This window comes from Cervus canadensis, chromosome X (assembly GCF_019320065.1).
Source record: "Cervus canadensis isolate Bull #8, Minnesota chromosome X, ASM1932006v1, whole genome shotgun sequence".
In the NCBI taxonomy this organism is placed as follows: domain Eukaryota; kingdom Metazoa; phylum Chordata; class Mammalia; order Artiodactyla; family Cervidae; genus Cervus; species Cervus canadensis.
Window position 1 is genome coordinate 58,760,088 of NC_057419.1, and position 27,338 is coordinate 58,787,425.

The following is a 27,338-nucleotide window of genomic DNA, read 5'->3' on the forward strand; positions in this document are numbered from 1 at the left end:
AACAAAAATGACACCCCTTTCTCCTGGCAATATAATTCTCCTAAAAGAAAAAAAAGGGGGGGGGGAGGATGGATGAGAGAGTCCATTTCTAGGTAGGTGGATAAGAAGTCTGGGGTCCTAGAGGAGGAGAAAGGGTTTGGGGCTTTCAAAGAGGAGATAAGGGTATGGAGTTCTCAAGGAGGAAATGACTTTTTTTTTCCTCTATGTTCCTTGGTAAGGATTATATAACAACAATGTATCCTGCTTGAGGAGAGTTTCTCCTTCTTGAAACCTTCTGACTAATCCTGTTATCTTAAAATGTATATTATGGGAGTGGGTCTGGTAAGATACTTCTATTTTTAGTTCTAATCCTATCATCTTAAAATGTAAATTCTAGGAGTGGGTCTAGTAAGATCTTTACAACCTTGAGACATTTTTTTGATTTATTGTAATAACCAATTTAAAAAGTATATGACTTCCTTGCTAAGTCTAGTGAAGGGGGCACTCCTAACCCCCTTCTGATGTCTATGTCAGAAGCTTTCTCCATCCCTTTTTATACTTTAATAAAACTCTGCTACATAAAAGCTCTTGAGTGATCAAGCCTGGTCCCTGGTCCCAAAGCTAAATCTTCTTTGGAGATCATGAATCTGACATTGTTCTTGGTAAGTTATCAACAAAATATGATGATCCAACTTTCATAATTTAAAATAGCTGTCATTAAGAAATTTGATGGCTCTACTTTTGGCATGGAAGGGATCCCCACAGTAGTTTCAGACAGTGAGGGCACTGCCATGGCCCAGGGAGCCACAGCCATGCTGCCTCTGCCTTCCATCTCCCCTCCTGCCCTCACCCCGGAACCCAAAGTGAATGAGGAGAGCCTGCTGCTCCTGCCCAAGACAGTGGCTTCAGGCTGCTCAGACTCCCAGTTCACTGTTTGAGCTGCAGCCTGGGTGCAGCCCAGGCTGCTTGAGGGGATGCTTAAAGGATGACGATGAGGAATTGAAAGAGGATGAGGACCTCGAGAAGGAAGAACAGGAGGGAGAGATGAATCACTTCTTGCTGAAGCTGAAGTGGGGCCAATCAGACTCTCAGAAGGAGGAGGAGCACCTGATTAATCTCTCTGAGCCAGCCCCGTACATCTTGTGTTCCATTTGCAAAGGTTACTTAATAAATGCAATTACCATTACAAAATGTCTTCATACATTTTGTAAAAGCTGCATTAAAGATACTTTTGCTATAGCAACAGATGTCCAAAATGCAACATAGTAGTACACTAGACACAACCGCTTTACCACATAAGGTTGGATCAAGGGTTACAAGACATAGTGTACAAATTAGTGATCAATCTAAGAGAAAAAAGCAAATGCATGATTTCTATAAAGAAAGGGGTCTAGAAGTACCTAAAGCTGCTGTTCCACAGCCAGTCCCTTCAAGCAAAAGAAAAACTTAAAAATTCTTAGAATCAATATTTGCTATTCCACTTGAACTTGATGTCTTTATTACTAGAGTTTATTGGTGTTGATGAAGGCACGGGAAACTTTAAGACACTGGAAAAGAAGTTTGTCTGAATTTCATGAGAAGCAATTATTGGACATGTAGAAAAATTCCTCAGAAGAAAAATGGGTCTTGATTCATCTTGTCAGGTAGATATCATCTGTGGTGATCACTTGTTAGAGTGTATCAAACTCTAAAGGAAACATAACATGTAATAGGTGATGCAGCAATGCAGGATGGCCTGCTGATCCTTCATTATGGACTTGTGGTTTCTCTTTTGAAAATTACTTGGAAGATTCTAATGGTATTATGAGGAGGAAAACAAAATAAGGACACTTCTGCAGGATTGCATTCTCACCAAAGATTTTCACGAAACATGTAATTGCTATCACTCTGTGCTGTTTGAGACATAACTGGTCTATTTTCAGCACCAATAATCATGGGATTTATAAGTACAACTTGGAATGATAGAATGCATTTGTTTTACTAGAGACTACATGTGAAAAGCTTCCATAGCTCATGGGGAAAATTTGTAAAGCATTGAATTTTTATGATTTCAGATACTTTGACATTGATTTTGTTTCCTAATAGTTGAGGTAAATCAGTTACTGTTTCTGTCTTCATTGAGCCACACGCCTTTCAAGTTGGTTCAGATTCTGCTCTCTGCAATGGCATCAGTTGTGCAGTCATCCTTTTGGAAAATAACTGCTTTTGAACTGAAAATTTAAAGCCAGTCTTTGTTAAATTACAGGATGTACCTCTTAAAAAGCACCAAAATTATGGGTCACTTTTGTATGTGCCATCATATTTTAAATTTGTTCTAAATGGGATGAATTATAATTCTCCTGTGTAGAGTTTACAGCCTGTACCAGAAGCCTTCAGTGTAATGATGACATCTTTAATGTATCTTACAAAAGGTGCCTCTTTGCAACAATATTTGTAATTTTTTGAATGTTAGTTTGATTAACATTCATTTTGCATACATAGTATGATTGGCCGTACCTAAGGGTATTGCTTTTGAAAATAATTTAAAAATTTGAGTGAATTCGAGAAGATTACAGAATAATTTATTATTTATTTACAGAATACTTTATTACTCAATTGCAGAATTCATTATTTCCTCAGTAAATCGGTTTAATGTAATTTTCCTATTACTTTGTCACCGGGATAAAGAACATGGGTATTTGAGAGCTCAATCACTTGCATGCAAAGATTTAAATTTTAAAGATTATTTTGCCTAAAATTAGCATTGTGATTGATGCTTTCTAAAAGAAATAATTTGTTGACCTTATTTCACTGCAAAATTTCCAAATCTGCATTAAAAAAAATGGAGAAAGATTGGCAGTTGTTTTATAAAGTATTTCTGAATTTTGTATAAATCTCTTCTAACCTTTAATACAATTTTAATAAAAATTTCTTTTAACCTAAAAGTAAAAATAACTTCAATGAACTCACTGAGTTTAGGATTAAAGTTAATGAATAGAAATAATACTTCATCAAAGAGTTGGGAACTTTAAGAAGGAATCAAACAAGTTCTGAACCTGAAGAACTCAATAAATGAGATAAAGAATGCATTGGAAAGCACTGGGAAAAAAGCAGACATGAAAGGAAAAAATTACTGAGTTCTGATAGAGATATTTAGAAATGATACAGGTAGTAAGAAAATAGAATATTTTTTTCTTTAAAAAGGATATTCTACAAGAGCTATATGAATCACAGAGGAAGGGCAACAATAAGGTAATAAATATTCCAGAAGAAGAAAAAAGGGAGAAAGGAACAGAAGGCTTATTTAAAGAAACAATACCTGAGAACTTCCCAAACCTGGGAAGGAACTGGATACATAAGTCCATGAAGCTAAGAGAAGACCTATAATTAGGCCTTCGATGCAAAAAGAAAAAAAAAAAAAAACTTTCTCAAGAAACATTATATTGCAAAGAGTCAATATAATTCTATATACACACACACACACACACACACACACACACACACACACACACATATATATATATATATATATATATATATATATATACAAGGAAGCCAGGGGGAGAAAAAGTATGTCAAACTACAAAGAAAATCCCATTAGGTTATAAATAGATTTCTTAGCAGAAACTCTACAAGCTAGGATAGAGTGGAATGGCACTCTCAAAATACTGAAAGAGAAAACCATCAGCAAAGAATACTCAATCAAGCAAAGTTACCATTCAGATATAAAAGAGAAATAAAGGCATCCTCAGACAAACAAAAGCTGGGAGAGCTCATCAACACTAGAATTTAATTATAAGAAATGTTGAAAGAAGTTCCTCCACGAGAAACAAAAATGAAAATTACAGAAAACTTTGAGTAAGATGATAAACAGACATAAACACAAAAATGCAACTCTGTATCCAAATATTTTGTTAACTTACTATAGCATAAAGATGAAAAGGGGGGGAAGCAGAAAAAATGACTATAGCTACTTCAATTTGGCAAAAAAAAAAAAAAAACAACAAATAAAGGATAATTTGAGATAACAAAAACATAAAATTGAAAGATTAGGATAGAACTCATGGAGGCAAATAAAGAAAAAGATGCTATCAGTCAAAAAAGGACTATGGAGGAGGCGTCCTAAGATGGCGGAGGAAGAGGACAGGGAGACCACTTTCTCCCCCACAAATTAATCAAAATAGCATTTGAACGCTGAGCAACTTCGACAAAACAACTTCAGAACCCTGGCAGAGGACACCAGGCACCCAGAAAGTCAGCCCATTCTCTTCAAAAGGAGGTAGGACAAAATATAAAAGACAAAAAGAGAGACAAAAGAGTTAGGGACAGAGCCCAGTCCTAAGGAGGGAGTCATGAAGGAGAAGTTTCCAAACAGCAAGAAATCCTCTCACTGGCAGGTCTGTGGGGAGTTTTGGAATCTCAGAGGGCAACATAAACCAGGAGGAAGAAAAAAAAAAAAAACAGAATATGCGCCTAACCACAACATCCAGTGTAAATGTAGCTCAGATGCTCCTGTCTGCCACCAGAGAGCAGGGCCTGAGCAGGGAGGCGCAGATTGCCTGCTTAGAGTAAGGAATGGGCCTGAATGCCCTGAGGACAATCTGAGGGAGCTAATGAGAGACAGCAGCCCAAACTGTGGGATAGCCAGAGAGAGAGAAAAAACTTTTCCGTGAAATGCTCCAACATAAAGGTGCAGCCTGGCTCACTCACAGAAGAAAGGATTGAGCCAATACCAAAGGGGAGCTAGCCAGCTGGGGACTGGCCCATCCCCATGCCGAAGATAGAGAGGCAGGCAGAGCTGGAAGGCAAGGGGCAATCATGGCCCTGGAGATGAGTCCTCCACCAAACTGTGAGCAGGCTCCCAGTTGCTAGTCAAGTCTTCCTGGGATCCTAGACGGTTGACATCTGCCAGGAGGGTCCCAGCCAGAGGTCAGGTCCCCAGAAAAGACACCTGAAGGCACACCTGAGTCAGTGCTCTTGTGGTGCACCTGGGAAACCGAGGGGCCGGGACTGGGGAGGTGACTAAGATGCACAGCCCACCTGGGACAGTATGCTCACTAAGCACCTGGTTGTCTGAGTTCCTCGGACCTGGGAAGGGCACAAAACTCATGCCCAACCGAGTCTGTGCCTTTGTGGAATACCCAAGAACCTGAACCTGGGCAGCTTAGACCGGGTAAGACCACAAAACCCAGGGCCCACCTTGGACAGTTCCTCTGCAGAGCAACCTGGAACCTGAGCAGTGTAGATTGGGAAAGCACACACTGCCGTGAGCTGAGGCAAACAGATGTGGTCCATACATTGCAAGCACTCCCCACACGTGCCAGTGATATTTGTTTGCAGTGTTTCTCTCTCCCCACAGCACAACTGAACAAGTGAGTCTAAATAAAAGACCATCTTCACCCCCTCATGTCAGGGCAAAAATTAGACGTTGAAGAGACTTGGAAACAGAGGAAGCCAAAATAAAGAAAGAAGAGGGAACCACTCTGGAAGTGACAGGTGCAACAGATTAAAACCCTGTAGTTAGCATTGACTAAGCATTGGAAGGGGCCTACAGACCTTGAGAAGAAGTATAAGCTGGAATAAGGAGCTATCTGAAACTGAACTGAATCCACACTGCCCTCAACAGCTCCAGAGAAATTTCTAGATATATTTTTAATATTATCATTTTTTAATCTTTTTCATTTTTTTATTTTAAGTTCTTTATTACTCCTTTAATTTTCATTTTTATAGTGAATATTACTCAGCCATTAAAAAGAATACATTTGAATGAGTTCTAATGAGGTGGATGAAACTGGAGCCTATTATACAGAGTGAAGTAAGCCAGAAAGAAAAACACCAATACAGTATACTAATGCATATATGTGGAATTTAGAAAGATGGCAATGATAACCCTATGTGCAAGACAGCAAAAGAGACACAGATGTATAGAATAGTCTTTTGGACTCTGTGGGAGAGGGCGAGGGTGGGATGATTTGAGAGAATAGCATTGAAACATGTATATTATCATATGTGAAACAGATCACCAGTCTAGGTCCAATGCATGAGACAAGGTGCTCAGGGCTGGTGCATTGGGATGACCCAGAGGGACAAGATGGGGAGGGAAGGGGGTAGGGGCTCAGCATGGGGAACACATGTACACCCATGGCTGACTCATGTCAATGTATGGCAAAAACCACCACACTATTGTAAAGTAATTAGCCTCCAATTAAAATAAATAAATTAATTTAAAAAATGGCAGGATGACATTCTCATTTATCAATAATCTCACTAAATGTAAATGAATTGAGTTGACCAATCAAAAGACACAGAGTGGCTGGATGGATTAAAAAGCAAGACAACTATATATTACATCTGGAAGAATCATCTCAGCTCTAAAGAGAAACAGGCTAAAAAAGAAGGGATGGAAGAATCTAGTCCAATTGAAAGGCAAACAAAGAACGTGGGTCTAATCATACTCATAGACTTAAAACCAAAAAAAAAAAAAAAAGCAAGAAGTACAGACAGTATAAAATGATAAAAGAGAGAATTCATCAAGAAGATCTAACATTTATTAATATATATGTACCTTACACAGAAGAGATACTGTGTTATTGAAGGGTGTATTGAAGGTTATAAGAAGGGTGTTATTGGAACAACCTCTTCCAATAACACAGGAGAGAACTGTACACATGGACTTCATCAGCTGTTCAATACCGAAATTAGATTGATTGTATTCTTTAAAGCTGAAGATGGAGAAGTTCTATAAAGTCAGCAAAAATAATAATAATAATAATAAAGACTGGGAGCCAAATGTGACTCAGATCATGACCTCCCTATTGCAAAATCCAGACTTAAATTGAATAAAGTAGGAAAAACAACTAGACCATTCAGGTATGTCTTAAATCAAATCCTTTACAATTATGCAGTGCAAGTGACAAATAGACTCAAGGGATTGGAACTCATAGACAGAGTGCTGAAGAACTATGGGTGGAGGCTCATGGCATTGTACAGGAGGCAGTGATCAAGATCATCCCTAAGAAAAAGAAATGCAAAAGGCAAACTGGTTGTCTGAGGAGGCCTTACATATAGCTGAGAAAAGAAGAGAAGCAAAAGGCAAATGAGAAAAGGAAAAATATACTCATCTGAATGCAGAGTTCCAAAGACTAGCAAGGAGAGATAAGAAAGCCTTCCTCAGTGATCAATGCAAAGAAACAGAGGAAAATAATAGAATGGGAAAGACTACAGATCTCAAGAAGATTAGAGATACCAAGAGAACATTGCATGCAGAGATGGACACAATAAAGGACATCTGTTAGGTATGGACCTAACAGAAGCAGAAGATATTAAGAAGAGGTGACAAGAATACACAGAACTATACAAAAAAAAAAAAAGATATTAATGACCCAGATGACCAGTGTTGGTGTGATCACTCACCTAGTGCCAGACATCCTAGAATGCAAAGTTAAGTGGGCCTTAGGAAGCATCATTATGAACAAATCTAGTGAAAAGGATGGAATTCCAGCTGAGCTAGTTCAAATCCTAAAAGTGCTGTGAAAGTGCTGCAGCAACATGCCAGCAAATTTGGAAAACTCAGCAGTGGCCACAAGACTAGACAAGGTCAGTTTTCATTCCAATCCCAAAGAAAGGCAATGCCAAAAAATGTTCAAATTACCACACAATTGCACTCACCTCACATGCTAACAAAATAATGCTCAAAGTTCTCCAAGCAAAGCTTCAACAGTACGTGTACCGAGAAATTTAAGGTGTTCAAGCTGGATTTAGAAAAGGCAGAGGAACCAGAGATCAAATTGCCAACATCTGGTGGGTCATGGAAAAAACAAGAGAGTTCCAGAAAAATGTCTGCTTATGCTTTATTGACTATGTCAAAGCCTTAGACTGTGTGAATCACAGCAAACCATGGAAAATTCTTAAAGAGATGAGAATATCAGACCACCATACTTGCCTCCTGAGAAATCTGTAGGCAGGTCAAAAAGGAAAAGTTAGAATTGTACATGGAACAATGGGCTGGTTCCAAATTGAGAAAGGAGTACATCATGGCTATATACTGTCACCCTGCTTATTTAACTTATATGCAGAGTGCCTCATGAGAAATGTTGGGCTGGATGAAGCACAAGCTGGAATCAAGATTGCTGGGGGAAATATCAATAACCTCAGATATGCAGATGACATCACTCTTATGGCAGAAAGTGAAGAGAAACTAAAGAGCCTCTTGATGAAAATCAAAAAAGAGAGTGAAAAAACTGGCTTAAAAATCAGCATCCAAAAAATTCAGATCATGGTATCTGGTGCCATCACTTCATGGCAAACATATGCGGAAACAATCGAAACAGTGACAAACTTTATTTTCTTGGGCTCCAAAAATCACTGCAGATGATGACTGCAGTCATGAAATTAAAAGATGCTTGCTCCTTGGAAGAAAACATATGACCAAGATAGACAGCATATTAAAAAGCAGAGACATTACTTTGCCAACAAAGGTCTGTCTAGTCAAAGACTACTGTTTTTTCCAATAGTCATGTATGGATGTGAGAGTTGGATGATAAAGAAAGCTGAGCACGAAAGAATTGATGGTTTTGAACTGTGGTGTTGGAGAAGATTCTTAAGAGTTCCTTGGACTGCAAGGAGATGAAACTAGTCAATCCAAAAGGAAATCAGTCCTGAATACTCATTGAAAGATTTGATGCTGAAGCTGAAGCTACAAAACTTTTTCCAAGAACTGAGTCATTGGAAAAGACCTTGATGCTGAGACAGATTGAAAGCAGGAAGAGAAAGAGTCAACAGAGGTTTAGATGGTTGGATGGCATCACTGACTCGATGGATATGAGTTTCAGCAAGCTCCAGTAGTTAGTGATGGACAGGGAAGCCTGGCATGCCCCAGTCCACGGGGTCTCAAAGAGTCAGACACGACTGAGTGAGTGAATTGACTGAACACAGAAGCAACAAAATATATTAAGCATTTATTAACAGACCCCAAAGGAGAAATTGATAACAACACAATAATAGTAGGGTACTTTAACACCCTTTTTGCATCATCCAGGCAGAAATTTAATAAGGAAACAATGACCTTAAATTACACATTAAGCCAGATGTATTTGAGAGATCAGAATAAAACATTTCATCCACATGTAGCAGAATATTCTTCTCAAATGAACATGGGTCTTTCTCAAGGATATACCATATATTGGGACTCAAAACAAGTCTCATTATATTTAGAAAATTAAAATCATATCAATCATTTCCAATCCCAGTGGTATGAAACTAGAAATCAGCTACAAGAAGAAATCTGGAAAAGGCATAAAAATGTGGAGACGGACCAATAGGCTACTGAACAACTAATGGGTCATGCAAAATATCAAAAGAGAAATAAAAAAAAAATCTGAAGACAAATGAAAATTAAAATACATTATATAAAATCCATGGTACTAAGAATGGAATACATAGTAATACAAGCCTACCTCAGGAAATAAAGGGAATATATAGTAATAAAAGCCTACCTCAAGAAATAAAAAGAAAAAAAAACCTTAAATACACAATTTAACCTTGCATCTAAAGGAAATAGAAAAATAAACAAAGTCCTAAGTCAGTAGAAGGAACAAAATGGAAACAAAGAATATTGCCTGTCATTTCCATAAACAAAGAATGTCACCCATCTTTCCAGTTCTACAAGGATAAAGCCATTAGCCCACCAACAGTGCATTCTGAAAGAAATTTGGGATGAAGAAGAAACAGGAAGTATTCTGTATTTGGATTCCAGTTCTAGATAGTTAGCATACTTATCTAAGAAATAATTTCAGTGTATCCAGGTTCTTGCATCTTTCCAGACATAGAAAAGCACTAAAATCATTAATTTGAGACGTTTGCTCTTTGTGATTAGCAGTAATCTTTTGAGGTTTGTCTATATTTTTGTCCCAGCAAGAGTCCTACGTATCTTGTCTCCTGCCTTACCTCTTCAGAGCAGTTCCACAGAGACATCTGACAGGTGGTCTCCTGGACTGCCATCCTCAATAAGTTCCCTGAATAAAACTTAACTCACAACTGTGCATTTTTCTTCTGTTAGTTTTGGTGACCACCAAGGAAACCAGAGTAGATGTCACTTCTTTGCCTAAACATATAAGAATCCAGAACTCTGGTACCAGCAGAGGCCCCTTGGAGCCATCTGCCTCTTTAGTGAGTCCAGATGCATCTAGGTAATTCTCTCCTGGGTCTTGGAAGTGGATGATTCTAAGTGGTTGGCAAACTCATAGCTGTGAGTAGTAGATTCTCCTTGCTGAGAGGCACTGGGGAGATTTTGCTCAGTTGAAAGGCACTAAATGGGTTACCTTAGTTGAGAGACACTGGGATGATTCTACTCAATTGAAAGACAGTGAGTAGGTTTGGACTGGGTGATTAGGTAGGAGGCTGGCCTGTTGAACTGACTACTTTAATAGGACTTATTACCATACAGTGAAAACATCACATGAGAGTTTTCTACTCTGAAGATGATAACTCCTCCTGGTCAGCAATAGCTTTCTCAGGCAACTGAGAAACCTGCAAGAGTGGTGGAGGCAAGTCTTCACACAGTGTAGCAGTCCCATAAGGAAATCCACTTATTTAACTGAAAACTTGCTCATACAAGGACCATATATGAGAGCTAGCCACTTATTTTCCAGGCATCCATAGCAGTTTTAGACACCTGGAGGGAGAAACTTACACACGTGAAAGAACTGAAATGACACTAGGTGACACCTAGAGGAGTTAAGCTCACAAACAGCCCATTAGCTCACAATCATCACTAGTGTTTTTATGTTGACAAATAGATCCCAGAATGGGAAATGCTTTCAAAACAAAAAGGAATGACAAATTTCTAACCTCCAACTAACATCCCAGCCAAGTTCATGTATGGCATTTATACTTGCAAATACATAATTGGGGAAATCAATCTCCAAGAAAGGCAATGCCAAAGCGTCTTTAAACTACAGGACAATTTCCCTCATTTCACATGCAAACAAGTTAATGCTCAAAATCCTTCAGGCTAGGCTCCAGCAGTACATGAACTGAGAACTTCTAGATACACAAGCTGGATAAAATTAATATACAGAAATCCCTTGCATTCCTATACACTAACAATGAGAAAACAGAAAGAGAAATTAAGGAAACAATCCCATTCACCATTGCAACAAAAAGATTAAAATACTTAGGAATAAATTTATCTAAAAAAAAAAAGACTTATGTATAGAAAACTATAAAACACTGATGAAAGCAATCAAAGATGACACAAATATATGGAGAGATATAACATGTTCATGGATCAGAAGAATCAATATAGTGAAAATGAGTATACGACCCCAAAGCAATCTATAGATTCAATGCAATCCATAACAAGCTACCAATGGTATTTTTTCACAAAACTAGAACAAATAACTTCACAATTTGTGTAGAAACACACACACATACACACCAAAAAAAAAAAAAAAACTCGAATAGCCAAAGCAATCTTGAGAAAGAAGAATCAAACTGGAGGAATCAACTTGCCTGACTTAAGGCTCTACTACAAAGCTACAGTCATGAAGACAGTATGGTACTGGCACAAAGACAGAAATATAGATCAGTGGAACAAAATAGAAAGCCCAGAAATGAGTCCACAGACATATGTATACCTTATCTTTGACAAAGGAGGCAAAAATATACAATGGAGAAATACAATCTCTTTAAGAAGTGGTGCTGGGAAAACTGGTCAACCACCTGTAACAGAAAGAAACTAGAACACTTTCTAACACCATACACAAAAACAGACTCAAAATGGATTAAAGATCTAAATGCAAGACGAGAAACTACAAAACTCCTAGAGGAAAACATAGGCAAAACACTCTCTGACATAAATCACAGCAGGATCCTCTATAACCCACCTCCCAGAGTAATGGAAATAAAAGCAAAAATAAACAAATGGGGCCTAATTAAACTTAAAAACTTTTGCACAACGAAGGAAACTGTAAGCAAGGTGAAAGGACAGCCTTCAAAATGGGAGAAAATAATAGCAAATGAAACAACTGACAAAGAATTAATCTCCAAAACATACAAGCAGCTCATGCAGCAGCAATACCAGTAAAATAAACAACCAAATCAAAAAAATGGGCCAAAGAACTAAACAGACATTTCTCCAAAGAAGACATACAGATGGCTAACAAACACATGAAAAGATGCTCAACATCACTCATTACCAGAGAAATGCAAATCAAAACCACAATGAGGTACCATCACACGCTGGTCATAATGACTGCTATCCAAAAGTCTGCAAACAACAAATGCTGGAGAAGGTGCAGAGAAAAGGGAACCCCCTTACACTGTTGGTGGGAATGCAAACTAGTACAGCCACTATGGAGAACAGTGTGGAGATTCCTTAAAAACCTGTAAATAGAACTGCCATATGACCCACCAATCCCACTGCTGGGCATACACACCAAGAAAAACAGAATTGAAAGAGACACAATTATCCTAATGTTCATTGCAGCACTGTTTATACTAGCTAGAACATGGAAGCAACCTAGATGCCCATCAGCAGACGAATGGATAAGAAAGCTGTGGTACATATACATAATGGAATATTACTCAACTATTAAAAAAAAAAAACACGTTTGAGCCAGTTCTAATGAGGTGGATGAAACTGGAGCCTATTATAGAGTGAAGTCAGTCAGAAAGAAGAACACCAATACAGTATATTAGCACATATATATGGAATTTATAATGATGGTAACATCAATCCTATGGGCAAGACAGCAAAAGAGACACAGATATAAAGAACAGACTTTTGGACTCTTTTGGAGAAGGCAAGGACAGGATGATTTGAGTGAATAGCACTGAAACCTATATATGTGAAATAGATGACTGGGCAAGACAGCAAAAGAGACACAGATATAAAGAACAGACTTTTGGACTCTTTTGGAGAAGGCAAGGACAGGATGATTTGAGTGAATAGCATTGAAACCTATATATGTGAAATAGATGACTAGTCCAAGTTCAATGCATGAAACAGGGCACTCAAAGCCAGTGCACTGGGACGACCCAGAGGGATGGGATGGGAAGGGAGGTGGGAGGGGGTTTTGGGATGGGGGAACACATGTATACCCATGGCTGATTCACGTCAATGTATGGCGAAAAAAAAATATTGTAATTAGCCTCCAATTAAAATTAATTAGAAAAAAAAAAAGAAAAGAAATGGTAGAGGAACCAGAATTGTCAACATCCACTGGATCATAGAAAAAGCAAGGGAACTGAAAAAAAAAATTCACTTCTACTTCATTGACTATGCTAAAGCCTTGGTTATGCTACATCATAAAGGCTATATAAAGGATTTTGTTATGCTAAAGCCTTCTGACTATGGTTTATCATTGGATATTTAACACAGTTTTCTGTGCTATAGCATAGAACCTTGTTGCTTATCCATTCTATCTATAAAAGCTTACATTTGCTGACCCCAAATAACCACTCCATCCCACTCCCAAACCCCCCCTCCCTTGGCAACTACCAGTCTAGTCTTTATCTTTGTCCATGATTCTATATTTGTTTCACAGATATGCTCATTTGTGTCATATTTTAGGTTGCACGTATAAATGATATCATATGGTATTTGTCTTTCTCTTTCTGACTTACTTCACATAGTATGATAATCTCTAAGTCCATCCATGTTGCTGCAAATGGCATTATTTCATTTTTTTTTTTTTATGGTGCTTCAGTCCATGTGGTCATAAAAATCATACACAACTGGGCGATTGAACAATAAGTATTCCATTGTATTTATGTACTACTTCATCATTATCTATTCATCTATCAATGGAAATTTATCCTGTTTCCATGTCTTGGCTATTGCTAATAGTTCTGCTCTGAATATTAGGGTGCGTGTATCTTTTTAGTTAGAGTTTTCTCTGTATATATGCTCAGGAGTGAGATTGCCAGATCATATGGTAGCTCAAATTTTAGTTTCTTTAAGGGAACTCCACAGTGGCTGCACCAATTTACATCCCCACAAACAGTGCCCCCTTTTCTACACACACTCTTGAGCATCTGTTATTTGTAGAATTTTTAATGATGGCCATTCTGACTGGTGAGAGGTGATCCCCCATTGTAGTTTTGATCTGCATTTCTCCAATAATTAGCAATGTTGAGCATCTTTTCATATGTCTATCAGCCATCTGTGTTTTCTTTGGAGAAAAGTCTAGGTCTTATGTCCATTTCTGGATAGGGTTGTTTGTTTCCTTGGTGTTGAGTTGTGTGAACTGTTTGTATATTTTGGAAATTGAGCCCTTGTCAGTTGCATCATTTGTAAATCCTTTTTCCCATTCTGTAGGTTGTCTTGTTGTTATGTTTATGGTTTCCTTTGTTGTGCAAAAGCTTATAAGTTTGATTAGGTCTCATTTGCTCTTTTGTTGTTGCTTTTTATTTATTTTGCCTTTGGAAACTGACCAAAAAAACATTGGTATGAATTATGTCAGAGGATATTTTGCCTATGTTCTCTTCTAGGAGTTTTATGGTGGCATGTCTTATGTTTAGGTCTTTAAGCCATTTCGAGTTTACTTCTGTGTATGGTGAGAGACTGTGTTCTAACTTCATTGATTTACATGGGGCTATCCAATTTTCCCAACACCACTTGTTGAAGAGATTTTTTCCCCATTGTATATGCTTGCCTCCTTTGTTGATGATTAGTTGACCTTCGGTGTGTGGGTTGATTTCTGGGCTCTCAGTTTTGTTCCATTGATCCATATGTCTGTTTCCTGGGCTCTCTCTTCTGTTTCATTGATCCATATGTTTGTTTTTGATTACTTTAGCTTTGCAGTATTTTTGATGTCTGGGAGGGTTATGTGTCCTGCTTTGTTCTTTTTCTTCAGGAGGGCTTTGTTAATTCTGGGCCTTTTATGGTTCTATATGATGGTTAGGATTATTTATTCTAGTTCTGTGAAAAACGCCATGAGTAATTTGATAGAGATTACATTAAATCTGTAGATTGCTTTGGGTAGTATAGCCATTTTAACAGTATAAATTCTTCCAATTCAGGAGCATGGGATATGTTCTTTTTTAAATTTATTTAGTTTTATTTGGAAGATAATTAAAATATTGTGTTGGCTTCTGCCATATATCAACATGAATCAGCCATAGGTATACATATGGCCCCCTCCCTCTTGAATTTCCCTCTCACCTCGCACCCCATTCCACCAATCTAGGTTGTCAGAGAGCATTGAATTTGAGTCATCTTCAACTTATTTTATTAATGTTTTATAGTTCTCAGTATATAATTCTTTCACCCATTTGGTCAGGCTTATTCCTAAGTTTTCTATTTAGGGAAGTGCAAATTTAAAAGCTTTTTGCTTTTTGTTTTGTTTTGTTTTTTACATTCCCTTTCTGATATTTCATTGTTGGTGTAAAGAAATGCAAGTGATTTCTGTATGTTAATCTTATATCCTGCTATCTTGCTGAATTTATTTATCAGTTCTGTTAGTATTGTGTGGAGTCCTTAGGATTTTTATATATATATACTATCATATCATCTGCATATATTGACAATTTTACCTCTTCCCTTCCAATTTGGATAACTTTTATTTATTTTTCTCGTCTCATCACTGTGGCTAGGACTTCCAATACTATGTTGGATAGAAGAGGCAAGAGTAGGCATTCTTGTCTTGTTCCAGATTTTAGCATGAAGATTTTAGGCATTGCATCATTATTATATTGGCAGTGGGTTTGTCATAAATAGCTTTCCTTATCTTGATATATATTCCCTCTATACTCACTTTGGTAAGAGCTTTTATCATGAATAGATGTTGAATTTTGTCTAATGCTTTTTCTGTATCTATTGAGAGGTTTGTGTGGTTTTGTCTTTTGTTTATGTAGTATGCCATATTAATTGATTTGTGTTTATTGATCCATTCTTGTGAACTTTGGATGAGTCCCATTTGGTTATGGTGCATGACCCTTTTCATGTGATGTTGGACTTGAATTTCCAATATTTTGTGAATTTTGGCACCTATATTTATCTAATATATTGCCCTGTAATTGTGTGTGTATGTGTGTGGTATCTTCTGGTTTTGGTATCAGGGTGATGGCTGCTTCACAGAATGTCTCTGGGAGTGTTCTCTTCTCTTCAGTTTTTTGGAAGAGTTTGAGGATTGCTCTAATTTATTCTTTGTATGTTTTATAAAACTCACCTGTGAAGCCATCTGGTCATGTACTTTTATTTGTAGGGAGCTTTTAAATTATAGATTCCATTTCACTTTTAGTGATCAGTCTGTTCAAATTATATTATTCCTTCTTGATCCAATCTTTGTGGACTGTATGTTTCTAGAACTTTGTTCATTTTGTCTAGGTTATCAAATTTGTTGGCATATAATTATTCATAGTAGTTTCTTGTTTTTTTTCTTCCTGTGGTATTAGTTGTTATGTCTTTTTTTCCATTCATTTTATTTGGGTCTTCTCCCTTTTTTTCTTGGTGAGACTTGGCAGAAGTTTGTCAATCTTGTTTATTTTTTATTTTTTTTATTTTTTATTTTTATTAGTTGGAGGCTAATTACTTTACAATATTGTGGTAGTTTTTGCCATACATTGACATGAATCAGCCATGGGTTTACATGTGTTCCCCATCCCGATCCCCCCTCCCACCTCCCGTTCCACCCGATCCCTCTGGGTCTTCCCAGTGCACTAGGCCCGAGCACTTGTCTCATGCATCCAACCTGGGCTGGTGATCTGTTTCACCCTTGATAATATACATGTTTCAGTGCTGTTCTTTCTAAACATCCCACCCTCGCCTTCTCCCACAGAGTCCCAAAGTCTGTTCTGTCCATCTGTGTCTCTTTTTTTGTTTTGCATATAGGGTTCTTGTTACCATTTTTTTAAATTCCATATATATGCGTTAGTATACTGATTTGGTCTTTATCTTCCTGGCTTACGTCACTCTATAGTGGGATCCAGTTTCATCCATCTCATTAGAACTGATTCAAATGAATTATTTTTAATGGCTGAGTAATATTCCATAGTGTATATGTACCACAGCAAGAACCAGCTCTTTCCTAATTTTAATAATTTTTCCTTTTGATTTTTTAATCTCATTTATTTCGTGTATGACCTCTATTATTTCCTTCCTTCTACTGATTTTGGGTATTGTATGTTCTCTTTTCTAATTCTTGTAAGATGTAGGGTAGGTTGTTTATTTAAGATTTTTCTTGTTTTTTGTTGTTGTTGTTTGTTTTTTTAGGAATGTCTATATCACTATGAAATTCCCTCTAAAACAGCTTTTGTTGTATCCCATTGATTTTGTAGAGTTGTGTTTTTATTGTCATTTGTCTTAAAATATTTTTAAAATTCCTATTTGATTTCATCTTTGACCCATTGGTTTTTTAGTAGAAAGTTGCTTAATCTTCATGTAATCTTTGTTTTTCTACTTATTTTTCTGTGGTTAATTTCCAGGTGCATGCTGTTGTGGTCAGAAAAGATGCTTGATATAATTTCTATACTCTTACTTTTTTTTTGTTCCCTCAGTTCAGTTCAGTTCAGTCGCTCAGTCGTGTCCCAACTCTTTGTGACCCCATGAATCACAGCATGCCAGGCCTCCCTGTCCATCACCAAATTCTGGAGTTTACTCAAACTCATGCCCATCAAGTCGGTGATGCCATCCAGCCATCTCATTCTCTGTCGTCCCCTTTTCCTCCTGCCCCCAATCCCTCCCAGCATCAGGGTCTTTTCCAATGAGTCAACTCTTCACATGAGTTGGCCAAAAAATTGGAGTTTCAGCTTCAGCATCAGTCCTTCCAATGAACACCCAGGACTGATCTCCTTCAGGATGGACTGGTTGACTCTCCTTGCAGTCCAAGGGACTCTCAAGAGCCTTCTCCAACACCATAGTTCAAAAGCATCAATTTTTCAGCACTCAGCTTTCCTCACAGTCCAACTCTCACATTCATACATGACCACTGGAAAAACCATAGCCTTGACCAGACGGACCTTTGTTGGCAAAGTAATGTCTCTGCTTTTTAATATGCTATCTAGGTTGGTCATAACTTTCCTTCCAAGGAGTAAGTGTCTTTTAATTTCATGGCTGCCATCACCATCTGCAGTGACCTTGGAGCCCCCCCTGCAAAAAATGTCTGACACTGTTTCCATTGTCTCCCCATCTATTTCCCATGAAGTGAAGGGACCAGATGCCATGATCTTAGTTTTCTGAATGTTGAGCTTTAAGCCAACTTTTTCACTCTCCTCTTTCACTTTCATCAAGAGGCTTTTTAGTTCATCTTCACTTTCTGCCATAAGGGTGGTGTCATCTGCATATCTGAGGTTATTGATATTTCTCCCGGCAATCTTGATTCCAGCTTGTGCTTCTTCCAGCCCAGGGTTTCTCATATAAGTTAAATAAGCAGGGTGAGTTTGTTCCCTAGTATGTGGTCAATCCTAGAGGATGTTCATTTGCACTTGAAAAGAATGTACATTCTGTGGGTTTTCTTTTGGGGGGGAGGGAGATAATAATGTCTTGAAAGTATCAATTAAGCCTAACTGTTCTATTGTATCACCTGTAGCCTTATTCATCCTGTTTAGAAGATCTGTCCATTGATATGAGTGGAGTGTTAAATTCTCCTACTATTATTGTATTTCTGTCAATGTCCCTCCTTATGTCTGTTACTATTTGTTTTATGCATTTGTGTCTTCCTATATTAGGTGCATATATATTAATTATATATATATTTCAGTGGGCATGAGTTTAAGTAAACTCCAAGAGTTGGTTATGGACAGGGAGGTCTGGCATGCTGCAGCCCATGGGGTTGCAGAGTCGGACATGACTGAGCAACTGAACTGACTGATATTCACAAATGTAAAATCCCCTTCTTTTATGTATCCTTTTATTATTATTATTATTATCCTTTTTTATCTTTCTCTTGATCTTTTAGTTGGGAGTGGTTCCTCTGCTTTTCCATTTTACTTATATTCTCTTATTCTGTGACTTTAGGAGAAATAATTATCTACTGTGGCCTTGGAAGGCTATTGATATGTGGGGGCATCTTTGTGTAGGTTTAATATATTTGGAGTGAGGACTGTTTTTAGTATGGACACTTGTCACCTCTTTCCTCAGTGTGTGTTAGTTGTTATCCCCTTGACAGGAGGTGTGCAGATATGGCAGCTGTTTCCTGGTCCTGAGGTTCTCAGAGGCAGGGGTGGCTCAGGCACAACCCTGAAGGTGGTTCCTGACCTTTTCTGGAGACTGTGAGGGTGGTGATGGCATCTTGGAACCACTCTTGGTGTCTGAGTGGGCAGTAGAGGGGTGGGTCATGAATACTCCTGTGCTCCAGGAGGGATGCATCAGGGATTCACAAACACTCAAGGCATCTGGGTGGGTAGTGGTGGCAGCTTGAGACACCCCACCCCCCACTGGAGCCTGTGCAGGCAGTGTCCGGTCCTCTGTGAGTGCACTCACTTGGAAAAAGTCTACAATCAAGAGTCTCTCCTGTCTCTTCATGCAATCTCCAAACAGTGGTGACTAGCCTGTAAGTAACCCAGGCTTCCTCCATGTACACCCTCAGTTGTGGTCATAATGGATTCCAACAACCTCTACACTGAGGCTGTTTCCACACAGCCAAATCCAGTCCTCTTCCCAGTTGTGATCTCCGAACTCTGAGTTCCAGCACCAGACCCTGCCCACAGTGGTGGTAGCGTATTTCAGGCTGGGGAGTGCAGGGCAGTGGCACTGACTGTTCTGTTCTTCCTCTGGTCTTGCTGCCACAAATCAGCTGCTGCATTCTCCTTTCATGCTCTGAAGCTCCCCTTCTGTCCTAGCTGATCTCCCCACCAGTGAAGGGCCTTCCAGGATTCAAGAACCTTTTATTCTCTCACAGCTCCTTCCTAGGGGCACAGGTTCTGTCCTGATTTTTTTTCTTTTTTGCCTACACAGTTATATGAAGATTTTCTTGCCCTTTCAGCAATCTGAGGTCTTCTGACAGTGTTCAGTAGATACCTCATGAGAACTGTTCTACATATAGATGTATTTTTCATGTATCTAGGGGAGAAGGTGAGCTTCACATCCTACTAGTCTGCTGTCTTGTTTACTCTGATGGTATATTTAAATGGGCCTTATATAAGATAGTTACCTCTCTTTTGCCTAATTATATTGTGTGATAGACATTATGTCTCCCTGGGGAATCTTTCTCCTGCCTGGTATTACAAGACAGGGCATATAAATCTGCCCCTCAGGCAATAATAATTAAACATACACAAAGAAGCCAACAGGTTACCCAAACCCACACAGTATAAAATAAAAACTGGGAGCTAATATTCAGAGGCTAATACAGTCAATAATGGAGATTTTTTTGCCCCTATGGTAAATTGCTCTGGGTTTAACTTGTAAACTCAGAAAGAGGGCCTTTGTTGAATGCCTTATGCAAACTTTTGAAGGCATAAATTAAACTTTAAAATTCTAAAACATAGAATTCTTGATTTCCATTTTAGTTGAATATCTCACTGATATAAAAAGGTAAATTAAACACAATGTATGGCAAATCAATCTTTGATATCATTTTGGTAGCTGATTAGTTTTGGAGGTAATTAAAAGTAACTGTTTTTGTCTTGCATATATCTACAATTAGAAATATAAATATAGCCCACAATGACCCGAGATTAAGCCTAATTAGCTCAATCAAGTAGAATCTGAAACCAAAAAAAAAAAAAAAAAAAAAAAAACGGGAGAAACTTTTTTAAAACTTCTGGAAAAGCTCTTTCATCCAAAATCTAATTCATAGCCTTCATAAGGATTTAAGGACAAACACAAATATCAAATCTTTCCAACTAATAGTAAAAAACTTCAGTCATCTGAGCAAATAAATTGGTCTTATTACAATTATTATTTATAAACAAGAAAGTTTATATTGTAACACCTAATGCATGATTAAATTCTAAAATAAAGCCATGAAATCTCTAGTTATGTCTATGCATATGTATTCCTATGTATAAATTATACATCAAGCTTTCCAGGTGGCACAGTATGCAGGAGATACAGGTTCAATCCCTGGGTCAGAAAGATCCCCTGGAGTAGGAAATGGCAACCCATTCCAATCTTCTTGTCTGAAAAATTCTATGGACAGAGGAGCCGACTTGGCACACACACACACACACACACACACACAAACATTATACATATGACGTTTCTACTTTCAGATAGTATTAACAAAATTAAAATTTTAAAAGAGCTCTATTTAATTGACCTTAAAGTAAATGCTTACACATTAAATATTATAAATAAAATAGAAAATAATACAAATGAACTGCAGATTCACATTATCTGAGAAATAGTCAATATCAATGCTTGGTATTGTTTTGTTGGTTTAATAAATACAGATGTCTTAATTTTATTGCATTTAGGTTTACTAGAAGACAAATAATGTCATATTATCACTAAGAAAATTTGTTAGGAAGAAAAAAACCTTGGAATGACGGCTCATTTGCCTAATGTCTGAATTTTTTTTTTCCTGTCTGAAAAATTTTCACAGGTAATATAAACATGATTGTTGGAAACAAGTAAGTTAAGTAGATTTAAATGGAATAAAATTTTTTCAGTTCAGTTCAGTTGCTCAGTCATGTCCAACTCTTTGTGACCCCATGAACCACAGCATGCCAGGCCTCCCTGTCCATCACCAACTCCTGGAGCCCACCCAAATCCATGCCCATTGAGTCAGTGATGCCATCCAACCATCTCATCCTCTGTCGTCCCCTTCTCCTCCTGCCCCCAGTCCCTCCCAGCATCAGGGTCTTTTCAAATGAGTCATCCCTTCAGAGCAGGTGGCCACAGTATTGGAGTTTCAGCTTCAACATCAGTCCTTCCAATGAACACCCAGGGCTGATCTCCTTTAGGTTGGACTGGCTGGATCACCTTGCAGTCCAAGGGACTCTCAAGAGTCTTCTCCAACACCACAGTTCAAAAGCATCAATTCTTTGGCGCTCAGCTTTCTTTATACTCCAACTCTCACATCCATACATGACCACTGGAAAAACCATAGCCTGACTAGATGGACATTTGTTGGCAAAGAAATGTCTCTGCTTTTTAATATGTTGTCTAGTTTGGTCATAACTTTCCTTCCAAGGAGTAAGCGTCTTTTAATTTCATGGCTGCAGTTGCCATCTGGAGTGATTTTGGAGCCAAAAAAATAAATAAATTCAGCCACTGTTTCCACTGTTTCCCCATATATTTGCTATGAAGTGGTTTGACTGGATGCCATGATCTTAGTATTTTGAATGTTGAGCTTTAAGCTAACTTTGTCACTCTCCTCTTTCATTAAGAGGCTCTTTAGTTCTTCTTCATTTTCTGCCATAAGGGTGGAGTCATCTGTATATCTGAAGTTATTGATATTTCTCCCGGCAATCTTGACTCCAGCTTGTGCTTCCTCCAGCCCAGCGTTTCTCATGATGTACTCTGCATATAAGTTAAATAAGCAGGGTGACAATATACAGCCTTGATGTACTCCTTTTCCTATTTGGAACCAGTCTGTCGTTTCATGTCCAGTTCTAACTGTTGCTCTCTGACCTGCATACAGATTTCTCAAGAGGCAGGTCAGGTGGTCTGGTATGCCCATCTCTTGCAGAATTTTCCACAGTTTATTATGATCCACACAGTCAAAGGCTTTGGGATAGTCAATAAAACAGAAATACATGTTTTTCCAAACTCTCTTGCTTTTTCAATGATTCGGCGGATGTTGGCAATTTGATCTCTGGTTCCTCTGCCTTTTCTAAAACCAGCTTGAACATCTGGAAGTTCACGGATCACATATTGCTGAAGCCTGGCTTGGAGAATTTTGAGCATTACTTTACTAGCATGTGAGATGAGTGCAATTGTGCAGTAGTTTGAGCATTCTTTGGCATTGCTTTTCTTTGGAACTGGAATGACCACTGACCTTTTCCAGTCCTGTGGCCACTGCTGCATTGTCCAAATTTGCTGGCATATTGAGTGAAGCACTTTCACAGCATCATCTTTCAGGATTTGAAATAGTTCAACTGGAATTCCATCACCTCCACTAGCTTTGCTCATAGTGATGCTTCCTAAGGCCCATTTGACTTCACACTCCAGGATGCTGGCTCTAGGTGAGTGATCACACCATTGTGATTATCTGGGTCGTGAAGATCTTTTTTGTACAGTTCTTCTGTGTATTTGTGCCACCTCTTCTTAATATCTTCTGCTTCTCTTAGGTCCATACAATTTCTGTCCTTTATTGAGCCCATCTTTGCATGAAATGTTCCCTTGCTATCTCTAATTTTCTTGAAGAGATCTCTAGTCTTTCCTATTCTGTTGTTTTCCTCTATTTCTTTGCATGAATCAATGAGCAAGGCTTTCTTATCTCGCCCTGCTATTCTTTGGAACTCTGCATTCAAATGGCTATTATTTCCTTTTCCCCTTTACTTTTTGCTTCCCTTCTTTTCACAAATATTTGTAAGGCCTCCTCAGACAGCCATTTTGCTTTTCTGCATTTCTTTATCTTGGGGATGGTCTTGATCCCTGTCTCCTGTACATTGTCATTAACCTCCATCCATAGTTCATCAGGCACTCTGTCTATCAGACCTAGTCCCTTAAACCTATTTCTCACTTCCATTGTAAAATCAGAAGGGATATGATTTAGGTCATACCTGAATGGTCTAGTGGTTTTCTCTACTTCAATTTCAGTCTGAATTTGGCAATAAGGAGTTCATGATCTGAGCCACAGTCAGCTCCCAGTCTTGTTTTCACTGACTATATAGAGCTTCTCCATCTTTGGCTGCAAAGAATATAATCAATCTGATTTTGGTGTCGACCTTCTGGTGATATCCATGTGTAGAGTCTTCTCTTGTGTTGTTGGAAGAGTGTTTGCTATGACCAGTGCGTTCTCTTGGCAGAAATCTATTAGCCTTTGCCCTGCTTCATTCCGTCCTCCAAGGCCAAATTTGCCTGCTACTCCAGGTGTTTCTTGGCTTCCTGCTTTTGCATTCCAGTCCCCTAAAATGAAAAGGACATCTTTTTGTGGTGTTGGTTCTAGAAGGTCTTGTAGGTCTTCATAGAACTGTTCAACTTCAGCTTCTTCAGTGTTACTGGTTGGGGCATAGACTTGGATTACTGTGATACTGAATGGTTTGCCTTGGAAAGGAACAGAGATCATTCTGTCATTTTTGAGATTGCATCCAAGTACTGTATTTTGGACTCTTTTTTTTTTTTTTTTTACTATGATGGCTACTCCATTTCTTCTAAGGGATTCCTGCCCACCACTGCTGTTGCTGCTAAGTCACTTCAGTGGTGTCCGACTCTATGCAACCCAATAGATGGCAGCCCACCAGGATCCCCCATCCCTGGGATTTTCCAGGCAAGAACACTGGAATGGGTTGCCATTTCCTTCTCCAATGCACGAAATTAAAAAGTGAAATTGAAGTCGCTCAGTCGTGTCCTACTCTTAGCGACCCCATGAACTGAAGCCCACTAGGCTCCTCCATCCATGGGATTTCCCAGGCAAGAATACTGGAGTGGTTCCTGCCCACAGTCGTAGATATAATGGTCATCTGAGTTAAATTCCCCCATTCCAGTCCATCTTAGTTTGCTGATTACTAGAATGTCAATGTTCACTCTTGTCATCTCCTGTTTGATCACTTCCAATTTGCCTTGATTCATGGACCTAACATTGAATAACTATGCTTTATGCTATGTCTACTTAAAAATAGTTTCTCCACATTTTTTGTAACTTGAAACTTTAGAGTTTTGCAAAGTTAGATGACTGAAACTTATTAAATAGCTAGATCATTCCCAAATTAAATATGATTCTGAAACATTAATTACTGAACAAAGCACTCCTTTTATGGATAAACTAAAAATACTTAAAACTAAGAATAAAAATTTGGGGAGTCACACTCAAAATTTTTCTATAAAAAGCATGCTTTTATAAATACTATTTATATGTTTGACAGTCTATAGAACATTAACATAAAATCTCATAATTGCTTACTTCTCACTTTTCACTAGAAATTAAAGTTTTTAAAGTTAAGGTTTCTCTTGACATATATAACAAAACTACTAAAATCAATAAGGCAAACGTCTTTGTATAAAAGGAGAAAGGTATAAAGAATAGAAATGCATTTTGTTGAGTGAAAAGAAAGCAATTTTTTCCCAGAGAGAGAGAAAGAAAGAAAAGAAAAGAAAAAATTTGAAAGCAAAAAAAAAGTTATAGAAAATTTGTGGGAAAAGAACCATGAAAAAAGAGTTTCTTCGTGGTCATGACTGGTTAAGATTAAGATAAATTTAATTGAGTAAATAAATCTTAAAATTAAAAGTAAGCTGGTGCAAAACTAGAATTTAATTAATTCTCTTTTGTTAAGAGAACAAAGTTTTCTTGGAATATTGATCTGCTTTTGATAACATTGAAAGCTTTCTTTATGTTTAAATAATGTTGTAACTCTCTTTATTTGTCTTTAAAATATTTTATTGTCACTTTGGCTGAGTGAGTAAATAACACCTAACAGTGATATATGATCCTATTTGACCAAGTGTCTTAAAACCTTTTGATATCTTAATAATATTCCCCAAGTTAATTTCTAACTGAAGTTCTTTTGACCTCTAGCTAACTTTGGAGTGCTTCAAAGGGCCCTGAAATATTCCAAAGTGAGATACTATAATGATTCTGTTTGTTTGGCATCTTAAATATTGACAAGTAGTATTACTAAATCTTCTTTGGTTATATTTCTTGGGTAAGTGTCATTAAAACATATTCCAAAAATTATATGGAATTTCTGAAAATCAGGTATGTTCTGGTATAATATCAGTCATAACTCTATCATCTTAAAATGTTGTATCTCACAATAACTGACAAGTTTCTTTGACAATTTCACTCTAATCAGATTTTTAACCATGCCATTTTAGGTTTTTTCTCATTTACAATCATTTAATTCTGAACACTTTACAACATGAAGATCTTCATGAAGATCCATTAAAAGGATTTTCTGACAAATATGCTTCTGATGACTTTTAGATCATATCACTGAGATTATATCACTAAATTGGGTAAGAAATTACAAAGCTCTAAAGGAAAACCTAATGGCTTCATTCAGATCAACAGTTATTAATTACCATGGGAATGAAAGAGCTGATAAACATGATTTATAATTTTATTACTTTTTGTATAAAATATTACTGTTTTTTACATTTGTTTTCCAGAACCCCTTTCCTCTTATGATAAATATGACCCACATGAAAAATAAGATTTCTGCCTTAAGTGATCAACTTCCTAGTCTTGGTGACCTTTGAGGGAGTTCGTTTGGTTCTAGAAAGTGATGGCATAAACTCCTGTTTATGATTTTATTAATGTTAATAGCTGTATTACTTATACTCTATTTTATAAGATTGTTGTCTCTTGCATTACCCAATGTGTAACCAATCTTCTAACAAAATTAATGATGGCTAAATATTTTAATACAATTTATCACATAAATAGCTCTATATAAAATAAATTGTAGTAGTGCAACTCTAGATATAGGGAGGAGTAACAAGGAAAAAACATTTCTTGAATTGTAATAGATTAGTAACACAGATTATCCCAGAGAATTTGGTTCTTAACATGGCCTAACCCAGATATGGGCTTCCCTCATGGCTCAGATGGTAAAGCATTTTCCAGCAATGCAGGAGACCACGGTTCAGTCCCTGGGTTGGGAAGATGCCCTGAAGAAGGCAATGGCTACCCACTCTAGTATTCTTGCCTGGAGAATTCCATGAACACAAGAGCCTGGCGTGCTGCAGTCCATGGGGTCACAAAGAGCTGGACACAACTGAGCGAATGAACTGAGCACAAAATAAACTGATTATAAGAGGAAGTTATAAACAGTTGTATGCTAACAAATTGGACAACCTAGAAATGGACAAGGTCTTGGAATTATACAACCTGAATCATGAAGAAACCGAAACTCTGAATAAACCAAGTACTAGTTAAGATATTAAAATAGTAATCAAAACCTCTCCCAAAACAAAAGCCCAGAACCAGGCACCATCAGAGATGAATTCTTCTAAATATTCAGAGATTTAATATCTATCATCCTGAAACTTCTAAAAAATTGGAGAGGAAAGAATGCTTCTTTTTTTTCCCCAATTACTTTTATTAGTTGGAGGCTAACTACTTTACAATATTATAGTGGTTTTTGCCATACATTGACATGAATCAGCCATTGCAGGATATAAAATTAACACACAGAAATCCCTTGCATTCCTATACACTAACAATTAGAAAACAGAAAGAGAAATTAAGGAAACAATAACATTCACCATTGCAACAAAAAGAATAAAATACTTAGGAGTATATCTACCTAAAGAAACAAAAGACCTATACATAGAAAACTACAAAACACTGATGAAAGAAATCAAAGAGGACACAAACAGATGGAGAAAT

The 27,338-nt window shown here is 37.6% G+C and overlaps 1 protein-coding gene and 1 pseudogene across 2 annotated transcripts in view; one reads left to right on the plus strand and one right to left on the minus strand.

The window, feature by feature from the left end:
• ZC3H12B (zinc finger CCCH-type containing 12B) overlaps positions 1 to 27,338 on the minus strand; it is a 562,987-nt gene that overhangs the window by 430,757 nt on the left and 104,892 nt on the right. The window lies entirely within an intron of this gene.
• Positions 726 to 1,786, plus strand: LOC122435573 (annotated as a pseudogene).